The sequence below is a fragment of the Hyla sarda genome, chromosome 1 (genome assembly GCF_029499605.1).
Source record: "Hyla sarda isolate aHylSar1 chromosome 1, aHylSar1.hap1, whole genome shotgun sequence".
NCBI classification, from domain to species: Eukaryota; Metazoa; Chordata; class Amphibia; order Anura; family Hylidae; genus Hyla; species Hyla sarda.
This window is the reverse complement of record NC_079189.1, coordinates 224,868,759-224,882,268: the sequence shown is the minus strand read 5'-3', so window position 1 is coordinate 224,882,268 and position 13,510 is coordinate 224,868,759.

Sequence of the window (13,510 nt, the reverse complement as noted above, 5' to 3'; positions counted from 1 at the left end):
TGTAGTTTCCAAAATGGGGTCACATGTGGGGGGGTCCATTGTTCTGGCACTATGGGGGCTTTGTAAACACATGTGGCCTTCAATTCCGGACAAGTTTTCTCTTCAAAATCCCAATAGCGCTCCTTCTCTTCTGAGCATTGTAGTTCGCCAGCAGAGCACTTTACATTCACATATGGGGTATGTTCTTACTCAGAAGAGATGGGGTTACAAATTTTGGGGGGCTTTTTTCCTATTTAACCTTGTGAAAGTGAAAATTTAGGGTAACACCAGCATTTTTGTGAAAAAAAATATATTTTTTTAATTTTCCCATCCAAATTTAATGAAAATTCGTCAAAGACCTGTGCGGTGTTAAGGCTCACTATACCCCTTGTCACGTTCTGTGAGGGGTGTAGTTTCCAAAATGGGGTCACATGTGGGTATTTATTTTTTTGCGTTTATGTCAGAACCGCTGTAAAATCAGCCACCCCTATGCAAATCACCAATTTAGGCCTCAAATGTACATGGTGCGCTCTCACTCCTGAGCCTTGTTGTGCATCCGCAGAGCATTTTATGCCCCCACATATGGGGTATTTCTGTACTCAGGAGAAATTGCGTTACAAATTTTGGGGGTCTTTTTTTCCTTTTACCGCGTGTGAAAATAAAAAGTATGGGGCAACACCAGCATGTTAGTGTAAAATTATTTTTTTTTTTTTACACTAACATGCTGTTGTAGCTGCCAACTTTTCCTTTTCATAAGGGGTAAAAGGAGAAAAAGCCCCCCCAAAATTTGTAGTGCAATTTCTCCCGAGTATGGAAATACCCCATATGTGGCCCTAAACTGTTTCCTTCAAATACGACGGGGCTCCGAAGTGAGAGAGCGCCATGCGCATTTGAGGACTAAATTAGGGATTGCATAGGGGTGGACATAGGGGTATTCTACGCCAGTGATTCCCAAACAGGGTGCCTCCAGCTGTTGCTAAACTCCCAGCATGCCTGGACAGTCAGTGGCTGTCCAGAAATGCTGGGAGTTGTTGTTTTGCAACAGCTGGAGGCTCCGGTTTGGAAACACTGCCGTACAAGATGTTTTTAATTTTTATTGGGGGAACAGTGAAAGGGGGTGTATATGTAGTGTTTTACCCTTTATTTTGTGTTAGTGTAGTGTTTTTAGGGTACATTTGCACTGGCGTGTTAAGGTGAGTTTCCCGCTAGGAGTTTGCGCTGCGGAGAAAAATTTGCCGCAGCCCAAACTTGAAGCAGGAAATTTACTGTAAACATGCCTGTGTGAATGTACCCTGTACATTCACATGGGGGGGCAAACCTCCAACTGTTTCAAAACTACAACTCCCAGCATGCAATGACAGACCGTGCATGCTGGGAGTTGTACTTTTGCAACAGCTGGAGGCAAACTGGTTGGAAAACCTTCAGTTAGGTTCTGTTACCTAACTCAGTATTTTCCAACCAGTGTGCCTCCAGCTGCAAAACTTCAACTCCCCGCATGTACTAATCACCAAAGGGCATGCTGGTAGATTTAGTTCTGCAACAGCTTGAGGTACGCAACTACAACTCCCAGCATGCTGAGACAGCTGTTTGCTGTTTGGGCATGCTGGGATTTGCAGTTTTGCAACATCTGGAGGGCCACAGATTACAGACCGCTGCACAGTGATCTCCAAACTGTGGACCTCCAGATGTTGCAAAACTACAAATCCCAGCATGCCCAGGCAGCAAACAGCTATGTGGGCATGCTAGGAGTTGTAGTTTTGCAAGATCTGGAGGGATACAGTTTAGAGACCACTGTATAGTGGTCTCAAACTGCAGCCCTCCAGCTGTTGCAAAACTACATATTCCTGCATGCCCAAACAGCTGTCTGGGCATGCTGGTAGTTGAAGTTTTGCAACATCTGGAGGGCTAGAGTGTAGAGACCACAGTCTCTGACTGTAGCCCTCCAGATCAACTTACCGGCTTCCGTAGGATCTCGGGAGCCGTCCTCTTCTGACGCAAGACATGCCGCCCACCGATCACCGTCGCAGCTGCCTCCTGACGGGTAAGTGGACATCGGCGTTCGGTCCCCTTCGTTTCCCCGTTCTGCCCCGCCTATTGTGGGTGGGCAGGACGGGGAAAACGAAGGATAACCTCCACCCCCGATCTGCTATTGGTTGTCGCTTCTGACGATCAATAGCAGACCAATAGCAGGGATAGGAGGGGTGGCACCCTTGCCACCTCACTCCTATCCCTTCAGGGGAATCGTAGGTGTCTTAAACAACTGCGATCCCCCTTATATTTCGGGTCACCGGGTCACCATAGACACGTATGACCCGAAATCGGCGCAAATCGCAAGTGTGAATTCACTTGCGATTTGCACCGATCGCCGACATGGGGGGGTCTGATGACCCCACTGGGCATTTGCGCAGGGTGATTGCTGATAGATATCAGCAGTCACCCGGTCCGGTCCCCACCCAGCACACGGCGGGGACCGAAATTCCCACGGGCGAATGGATACGCCTATGGATATGATACGAATGGATATGCCTAATACTCTATGGGGGCTATAACATTGTTAAAAAAAAAAAGTGAAAAAAAAGTGAATAAAGATCCTTTACCCCCTCCCCTAATAAAAGTTTGAATCACCCCCCTTTTCCCATTTAAAACATGTAAATAAAAATAAACATATGTGGTATCGCCGCGTGCGGAAATGTTCAAATTATAAAAATATATCATTAATTAAACCGCACGCTTAATGGCGTCCGCGCAAAAAAATACAAAATAGTGTATTTTTGGTCGATCAATAAGTCCAATCAGTACAAAAATTACTGATAAAAACTTCAGATCACGGCGCAAAAAATGAGCCCTCACACCACCCCAAATGCAGAAAAAGAAAAAAGTTATAGGGGTCAGAAGATGACAATTTTAAACGTATACATTTTCCTGCAAGTAGTTATGATTTTTTCCAGAAGTGCGACAAAATCAAACCTATATAAGTAGGGTATCATTTTAATTGTATGGACCTACAGAATAAAGATAAGGTGTCATTTGTACCAAAAAAGTACTGTGTAGAAACGGAAGCCCCCAAAATTTACAAAATGGTGGGTTTTTTTCAATTTTGTCTCACAATGATTTTTTTTCCGGTTTCGCCATAGATTTTTTGGCGAAAGTCATTTCAAAGTAGAATTGGTGGCGCAAAAAATAAGCCATCATATTGATTTTTAGGTGCAAAATTGAAAGAGTTATGGTTTTTTAAAGGTAAGGAGGAAAAATGAAAATGCAAAAACGGAAAAACCCCGGGTCCTTAAGGGGTTAAGCTCCCATTGAAGACAATAGGAGCGTTAGTGCTGCCCCCTGTGCTGCCCTCGGCTCGGAGCTACACATAAGTGACACAGTTACAGATAAGGCGTGTGTGCACTGGCATTTAAGGGTTTATCCGCTTTAAAAAAAATACCCTGCTTTTGTCCCTTCCTGTGTAGCATATTATATTTGTTATACACATGTATTACAGCCCCAGTGCCGTTCTACTAGCAGAGTATCGCTAGTCCGGTGTCCACTCCACCTCCAGTTAGCTCGCTTTTTCCTTAGATGTGCCACCAACAAATCTGCAGCAACTAAAATTCCTGACTAATGTTTCCTGCACCTTATAAAAAGTATGTCACAAAGAATAAAGGCAGTTCTGAAGACAAAAGGCAGTAGAACCTGGTAATAGCAAGTGGTACCTAATACATTGGCCAGGCAGTGTATATTTTTATTACAACATTTAGAAACAACGGGGTGTGTTTACAGCGTGATGAACCTTGCCACAGGTGGGAGCAGACAGGAAATAATCAGCAGGTGCTGCAACCCCAACTGATTCGATAGTCTGCTGTGAAATTATTTGTTCTGCAACAGCTCTGGGCAGGAGTGCTATGGCAGGGGAAATAGGTTGGGAGCACACTGATGAAGAGCTGAGGGACAGCAATGCATTTTTGGAACTGTAGTGCTGAGCAACTTCTCAGCAAGAAAGCACAGGACAAAGACCACCCTAGATAAAAAAAAAAAATTGTTGGTTTCACAGCTGAGGCAGACAGGTTAGCAGCGCTATATGCTTCTGCAGCATTTTTATGTTTTTTTACCTGACATCTAAATATCCTCTTGGGTGTATGGCGATACGATATTGACATACAGTACTTAGCCGCCGATCTCGCTTGTGAGCATTGCAATAGGTAAGCCATAAGATTGATGAGGATAGGCTGCACAAAATTGTGAATGGTTTGTATAAGCTTGCAGTTTTCCATTTTGGGCTTTTTCTCCTTGATAACGTCACGTGGTAAAACATGTAGGGCAGGCAAAGTGTATATGTTGTTTTAATAAGCACTTTAAGCAATGTGTGTAATGTGTAAAAAAATTAGACACTGTGTGTACTAAGAGATACGTGCAAGATTGTGGGCTGTAGTTATTGTGGCATTATACAGCTGGCTTGTGACTTCAGTGCATTTAGCTTAAAGGAGTAGTCCAGTGGTGACTCAGTGGTGAACAACTTATCCCCTATCTTAAGGATAGGGGATAAGTTGCAGATCGCGGGGGGTCCGACCGCTGGGGCCCCCTGTGATCTCCTGTACGGAGCCCCGACAGCCCGCGGGAAGGGGGCGTGTCGACCTCCGCACGAGGCAGCGGCCGACACACACCCTCAATACAACTCTATGGCAGAGCCGAAGCGCTGCCTTCGTCAATCTCCGGCTCTGCCATTGAGATGTATTGAGGGGGCGTGTCGGCTGCCGCTTCGTGCGGGGGTCGACACACGCTATCTGGGCGGAGAGCCGGGCCCCGTACAGAGAGATCGCAGGGGGCCCCAGCGGTCGGACCCCCCGCGATCTCAAACTTATCCCCTATCCTTAGGATAGGGGATAAGTTTTTCACCACTGGACTACCCCTTTAACCAAGCTGTACCCTGTATTTACAATAAATATCCTATTATATAGTGAACCTGATCTCTTATATTAATTGAGCCAAGGATCCCTCTAGTGGTTAATAATAATTTTACGTCTGAACTATTATAGGCAGTGTATACTGTGATGGAAAAAGTAACCAGCTAAAACTATCTGATCTGCCCATCTGGTCATATCGTAGACAACAAGGAGCCTAAATTGGGGCAGGATAGTATGAGTGTTTAGCTCCAAGAAAATCGAGTTCTGGTAATATAAAGTTTAAAATGTGATTGGTTCCTATGGGCATATCAGACAGTTTTTGTATCAGACAAACAAATCTGGCCAGTACTTTCTTGCACACACTGGGGGGGGGGGAATGTATGAAAGCCTACACCAGAAAATAAGTGTGAACAAAATGTTGCCTAGTTCTGCACAATGCTCTTTTACACAAAACACAGCAAAAAATTTGGCACAGATAAGCTACTCAAAATGTTTTCACCAAACCAACACAAAAACCATTGATAACTTCTCCCCATATATATTTGAGCATACTTGCCTTAATAGATCTATTGTATTAATATAATACAGGGGCTATAAGCTTTACTGCTCTGTTTTGAAATGCAATACTAATACTAATTTAATACTAATTATTCTTTAGGGACCTCCACCTACCACGTGAGAACCAACAACAAAATACATGGTAGGTGGGAGTCCCTAAAGAAGAACTAGGTGCCAAGCTGAAGGGAAGAACTTCTAAGGTTGCATTCTCTGGAATACTACCTGTGCCATGCACATCGCAGAAAAGAAAATGGGAGCTTCATGGCTTAAAAGGAATGTGTCACCAAATGTGATTTATAATTATTTTTTTTAGTTAAAATATTTTTTCACATTTTTTAAATATTTTTGGAAATAGATTTTTTTTAACTTGTCACAAAATATGAAAAATGTTATAACCTGTCATATCTCCCACTGTTGACCAGCAGAGTGAGCTAACATGAGGAATCTGGTGAAAGCAAGCAACTTGTCTGGCTGCTGCAAATTAGACCTCGCCTGTCTACCTTCCCCCTCTATGTACAAAAGGAGAGGGAGAATTTTGTTGGTGTCTGAAGAGTGGTAAAGAACAGACTAGATGTCTCTTGGTAGGTCACTGCTCCTCAGGGACTTCAAGAAAATTGTGCCAGCTCCCCCTTTCATTTCACATAGCCTGTGCTATGCACATGTGCAGTAAGCAGCCCATGCTTTTCTATGAAGAACCTTAGAAGAATCTTGGAATCCGGGTAGGACACCACAATCCATCAGTCAGGAAACTTTATGCAATAATATTTATTAGCCACAACATTACGCATTACAAGGTATTGGAACCTCTTCCTTAGATGTGTTGCCTACACATCTGAGGAAGAGGTTCCAATACCTCGTAACGCATAATGTTGTGGCTAATAAAAATTACTGCATAAAGTTTCCTGACTGGTGGATTGCGCTGTCCTACCTGGATTGTTTCTACACTTCCAAGGTTCTTCATTATACATCGGACAGAGGTACCTGCTTCTGAAGCCTGGAAGCTGCACCATTATACATTTTCTTGAATGCATTTATTGCTGTTGTGTCATTATACACAACAGAGCAGGGTGAGCAAGACCACCTCTCGTGGCCCTTTATCTTACCTTTTCTGCACAATTGTGGTTTTAAACAATACTGCCCTATGAGGAGCTCTGCTCTCTCTTTTTTTTATAGAGTATCTAATGCTTTTCTATGAGACACTCTCAGTTTTAAAGGGGTATTCCGGCCAAAAACATCTTATCCCCTATCCAAAGGATAGGGGATAAGATGTCTGATTGCTGGGGGCCCGCCGCTGGGACCCCCCGTGATCTCCCTGCAGCAGCCGGCATTCTATGCATGGCTGCATCTGCTTTTTCTGAAAGCTCCGGGCATCCAAGACGGGGACGTGACGTCACGCCATGCCCCCTCCATTCATTTCTATGGGAGGGGGTGTAACGGCCGCAATGCCCTCTCTCATAGAAATGAATGGAGGGGGCATGGCATGACGTCACGTCCCCGTCTCGGAAGCCCAGAGCTTTCAGAAAAAGCAGATGCAACCACGCATAGAATGCGGGCTGCTGCAGGGAGATCACAGGGGGGTCCAAGCGGCGGGCCCCCTGCGATCAGACATCTTATCCCCTATCCTTTGGATAGGGGATAAGATGTTTTTGGCCAGAATACCCCTTTAACTTTCCTATGCCCTATGCCTGCCACACCACATAGAGGCTACAGTAATGACAGTCCCCAGTACACATTTTATTAATAAACAACATTAAAACTACATTGTCCTAACACTAAATACATAAATGAAATGTTTTATCTTGATAGAATCATTTTATTTAATAAAAAATAAAATGATTTAAATAATTAAATGGTGACACATTCCCTTTAAGTCGTGGAGTAAGGGGGAAGGGTTTGGGTTTTTAGAGCACTGGGCTGAATTTTTATTGTGGTACAATCTGTATTCTGCAGATAATTTTCACCTGAATGGAAGGGGGTCTGCTGTGCTGGGGGAGAGAATCCTGGAAACAGTAGCAGAGTATTTAAAATAGGTAAGTGGGGGGGAGGAGAATAAAGAAAATCAAGCAGAGGGGCAGATAGGTTATAGAGGGGTGGGTAAAAACAAATGTACCAACAATGTCTCAATAAACAGGAGAGGTGGTGGAGTATGTCTGTATTTTAGAAGTGGTATGAAAGTCAGTGTGAACGATGCCATAGTGCTTGAGGATTGTGAGGATGTGGAATCCTTGCGGATAGAATTACAAAATGAGGGAAACATTGAAAAGAAGATCTTTGGTGTAATCTATAGACCCCCCAACACCACTGAGGAGATAGAAGTTCAGCTGCGTACATAAATAGAGAGGGCTACCCGGGCAGGTACAGAGGTAATAATAAGAGATTTTAACTATCCAGATATAGATTGTGGTCAGGGTTCAGCTAAAACTGCAAAGGGGAGAAAATTCTTAAATTTATTGCAGGATAATTTTAGAGGGCCAGTTTGTGGAAGTGATGCTTTGCTGAATCTGGTCATTTCTAACGATGCAGAGCTGGTTGGGAATGTAACTGTGTGCGGACACCTTGGTAATAGTGACCACTATATGGTTACTTAGGCTTAAAGTGTAAATAACGAAGATATGTTGGGAGGGCAAAAACATATCATTATAAAAAAGGCAAATTTCCCGGGCAAAGAGCTGCACTTCAGGACATAGACTGGGAGAAACTGTTGTCAATGATACCTGGGAGATTTTCGAATGTACACTGAATAACTATACAGCTAAATTTATCCCTACAGGGAACAAGTAGGCAGGGTCATTGCTCGTAAAACCTGTAATGTACTGAACTGGCTTAATGTAGATTTGGCCCACGGTAAATTAAATAAAGTGAATGTAAGCAAAGCTCCACATGGATTACACCCAAGAGTTCTTAGAAAACTCTGTTCAATTATTTATGTACCCTTGTTCATGATATTTAGAGATTCTCTGGTGTCTGGTATTGTGACGAGGGACTGGCACAAGGCAAATGTGGTACCAATCTTCAAAAAGGGCTCTAGGTCTTCCCCAGGTAATTATAGACTGGTAAGTTTAATGTACATTGTGGGAACATTTTTGAAGGACTTATAAGGGAATAGATACAGGAATACATAGGGGATAATTGTATTATAAGTGATAGCCAGCATGGGTTTACTAAGGATAGAATTTGTCAAACCAACCTAATTTGCTTTTATGAAGATGTGAGCAGAAACCTGGACAGAGGGGTGGCTGTGTGTGTGTGTGTGTATATATATATATGTATGTATATATATATATATATATATATATATATATATATATATATATATGTATATATATATATATACTCAGATTTATCAAACTATGTGCGAGAAAAAGTGGAATGATTTTCCCACAGTAACCAATCACAGTTTCGCTTTTACTTTACCAGAGCTCGTTAGCTGAGCTGTGATTGGTTGCAGTGGGAAAATCTCTCCACGTTTTCTCTCACACAGTTTGATAAATCTGGCCCGTAGTGTTTTTGGATTTTGCAAAAGCATTTGACAATTTCTCTCATAGACATCTGATAGGTAACTTAGTTTGTAACTGGGTTAATAACTGGCTTAAGGACTGAACCCAGAGTGTTGATCACTGATTTGTGCTCAGATTGGTCCCTGGTTATTAGTGGTGTACCCCTAGGTTCAGCACTGGGCCTGCTTTTGTTTAACTTATTCAATAAATATATAGACAATGGGATTAATAGCTTTCTTTCTATCTTTGCAGATGACATCAAGCTTTGTAACATGCTGAAGTTTATGGAAGATGTGTATAAGTTACCAGATGACTTGGACACAGGAGGAGATTTATCAAAACCTGTCCAGAGGAAAAGTTCCCGAGTTTGTTTCAGATCGCTTCTTTCATTTTTTTCAGAGGCCTTTTCAAAAATGAAAGAAGCGATCTGATTGGTTGCTATGGGCAACTTAGCAATTTTTCCTCTGGACAGGTGTTGATAAATCTCCCCCACAGAGTCTGGGCATCCACTTGGCATATGAGTTTAACCCCTTAACTCCTTGGGGATGGAGCCCATTATAACCCTAAGGACGGGAGCATTTTTTTGCAATTCTGACCACTGTCACTTTAAGCATTAATAACTCTGGAATGCTTTTACTTTTCATTCTGATTCCGTGATTGTTTTTCGTGACATATTCTACTTTATGTTAGTGGTAAATTTTTGTCGATACTTGCATCATTTCTTGGTGAAAAATTCCAAAATTTGATGAAAAAATTGAAAATTTAGCATTTTTCTAACTTTGAAGCTCTCTGCTTGTAAGGAAAATAAACATTCTAAATAAATAATATTTTGATTCACATAAACAATATGTCTACTTTATGTTTGCATCATAAGGTTGACATGTTTTTACTTTTGGAAGACATCAGAGGGCTTAAAAGTTCAGAAGCAATTTTCCAATTTTTCACAAAATTTTCTAAATCTGAATTTTTTAGGGGCCAGTTCAGTTTTGAAGTGGATTTGAAGGGCCTTCATATTAGAAATACTCCATAAATTACCCCATTATAAAAATTGCACCCCTCAAAGTATTCAAAATGACATTCAGTAAGTTTGTTAACCCTTTAGGTGTTTCACAGGAATAGCTGCAAAGTGAAGGAGAAAATTAAAAATCTTAATTTTTTACACTCGCATGTTCTTGTAGACCCAGTTTTTGAAATTTTACAAGGGGTAAAAGGAGAAAAAAAAAAACATAATTTGTAACCCAATTTCTCTCGAGTATGGAAATACCTCATATGTGTATGTCAAGTGTTCGGCGGGCGCAGTAGAGGGCTCAGAAGGGCAGGAGCGACAATGGGATTTTGGAGAGTGAGTTTTGCTGAAATGGTTTTTGGGGGCATGTCACATTTAGGAAGCCCCTATGGTGCCAGAACAGCAAAAAAATAACACATGGCATACTATTTTGGAAACTACACCCCTCAAGGCATGTAACAAGGGGTCCGGTGAGCCTTAACACCCCACAGATTGACGACTTTTCGTTAAATTCGGATGTGTAAATGAAAAAAAAAATTTCCCTAAAGTGCAGGTTTTTTCCCCAAATTAACCATTTCTAAAAAGGGTAATGGGAGAAAAATCCCCCCAAAATTTGTAACGCAATTTCTCCCGAGTACGGAGATACCCCATATGTGGCCCTAAACTGTTGCCTTGAAATACGACAGGGCTCTGAAGTGAGAGAGCGCCATGCGCATTTGAGGCCTGAATAAGGAATTTGCAGTAGGGGTGGACCCGTTACAAGGATGGGGCTTGTCTCCACCAAAACCCTACAGCAGTGTTTCCCAAACAGGGTGCCTCCAGCTGTTGCAAGACTCCCAGCCTGCCAGGACAGTCTATGGCTGTCCGGCAACACTGGGAGTTGTGGTTTTGCCACAGCTGGAGGCGCCGTTTAGGAAATACTGCTGTATGAGACGTTTTTCATTTTTATTGGGGGGGGGGGGGCGACATGTAAGGGGGTGTATGTGTAGTGTTTTACTTTTTAGTATTTGTTAGTGTAGTGTAGTGTTTTTAGGGTACATTCACACAGGCAGGGGTTCACAGTAAGTTTCCTTGAAGGAAACCCACTGTAAACCCGCCCGTGTGAATGTACCCTGTAAACCTTCAGCTGTGGCAAAATGACAACTCCCAGAATGCACTGACAGACCGTACATGCTGGGAGTTGTAGTTTTACAACAGCTGTAGGCACACTGGTAGGGAACCACTGAGTTAGAAAACAGACTCTAGCTCAGTGATTCCAACCCATGTGCCTCCAGCTGTTGCAAGACTACAACTCCCAGCATGTACGGTCTGTCAGTGCACTCTGGGAGTTGTCGTTTTGCAACAGCTGGAGGCACACAGGTTGGAATCACTGAGTTAGGAAACAAACTCTAGCTCAGTGTTTCCCAACCAGTGTGCCTACAGCTGTTGCAAAACTACAATTCCCAGCATGCTCGTACAGTCAGGGATGCTAGGAGTTGTAGTTATGCAACAACTGGGGAAGAACAGTGGCCTCCAAACTGTAGCCCTCCAGATGTTGCAAAACTACAACTCCAAGCATGCCCAGACTGTCCAGGCATGCTGGAAGTTGTAGTTCTGCAACATCTGAAGGGACAGATATTGCAGAACTACATGCCCAGCATGCCCAGACAGTCAGTGCATGCTGGGAGTTGTAGTTTTGCAACATCTGGAGGACCACAGTTTAGAGACCACTACACTGTGGTCTCCAAACTGTGACCCTCCAGATGTTGCAAAACTACAACTCCCAGCATGCCAAGACAGCCTTTGGCTGTGTGGGCATGCTGGGAGTTGTAGTTTTGCAGCTTTTAGAAGGCCACAGTGAAGATCACTTATCGCGATCTTCACTGCAGCCTTCTCCGACGCACTTTCCGGCCGCCGCTCTTCCTCCTGCCGCCGCTGCTCCGGGATGCCGCCGCCTCCGCCGCCGCAGGTCCGGGTAAGCCGGGCCATGTCCCCCCTCGCCGCCCGTGTTCCCCCCGCTGCCCGTGTTCCCCCCGCTCTGTACCGACTTCGATCGGTGTGGAGAGCGGGGGGAAATGAACTCTAACCCCCCGCCCCCCTCCTGCCATTGGTGGTCAGCCTGACCAATCAATGGCAGGGGATAGCAACACTGCCACCTCGCTCCTATCCTTTAGGCTGGTCGGAGCTGTCTCTGACAGCTCCGATCAGTCTTATTTTCCGGGAGATCGGGTCACTGGTCACTGGTCTGAATTGGTCACTGGTCTGAATTGACCTGCGATTTGCTGCGATCGCCGATATGGGGGGGTCTCAGGACCCCCCTAGGCATTGCCACGGGATGCCTGCTGATAGATATCAGCAGGCACCCCGGTCCGATCACCGCCCGGCGAGCGGCAGTGATCGGAAATGCCGAAGGCGTATGGATACGCCCTGCGTCTTTAAGTTACGGGACGCGAGGGCGTATGCATACACCCTTTGTCCCCAAGGAGTTAAGAACCAGGGGTTTTTCCGTTTTTGCTTTTTCTTTTTTTCCTCCTTATCATAACTCTTTCAATATGCACCTAAAAATCCATATAATGGCTTATTTTTTGCGCCACCAATTCTACTTTGTAATGACATCAGTCATTTTACTCAAATATTTACAGCAAAATGAAAAAAAAATCATTGTGAGACAAAATTGAAAAAAAACGCTATTTTGTAAATTTTGGGGGCTTCCGTTTCTATACAGTACATTATTCGGTAAAAATGACACCTTCTCTTTATTCTGTAGGTCCATATGATTAAAATTATACCCTACTTATATAGGTTTTATTTTGTCATGACTACATGCAGGAAAATGTATACGTTTAAAATTGTCAGCTTCTTAACCCTTTAAATTTCTTATTTTTCTGCGTATACGGCAGTATGAGGGCTCATTTGTTGCGCCGTGATCTGAAGTTTTTATCGGTTCCATTTTTGTATTGATCGTACTTTATCGATCGCTTTTTATTCATTTTTTCATGATAGAAAAAGTGACCAAAAATACACTGTTTTACTTTGGAATTTTTTTGCGTGTACGCCATTGACCGTGCGGTCTAATTAATGATAGATTGTTATAAATCGGAACTTTTCCGCACGTGGTGATATCACATATGCTTATTTTTATTTACACAGTTTTATTTTTTATTTTTTTTATGGGAAAAGGGGGGGGGGTGATTCAAACTTTTATTAGGGGAGGGGTTAAATGATCTTTATTAACTTTTTTTTGCAGTGTTATAGCTCCCATAGGGGGCTATAACACTGCACACACTGATCTATTACATTGTTCAATGGTTTCTCCTAGGAAACCATTGATCAATGATTCTGACGCTTAACTGCTCTTTGGGGGGGGGTTAAACTGGGAGAATTACTGGTAGAGAAGGATTTGGGTGTACTTGTAGATCATAGACTGCAGAATAGCATGCAATGTCTGGCAGCAGCTTCTAAGGCCAGCAGGATATTGTCATGTATTAAAAGAGGAATGTACTCAAGGGACATGGACATAATACTCCCCCTTTATAAAGCATTGGTACGGCTTCACCTGGAATATGCTGTTTAGTTTTGGGCACCAGTTCATAAAAGGAACG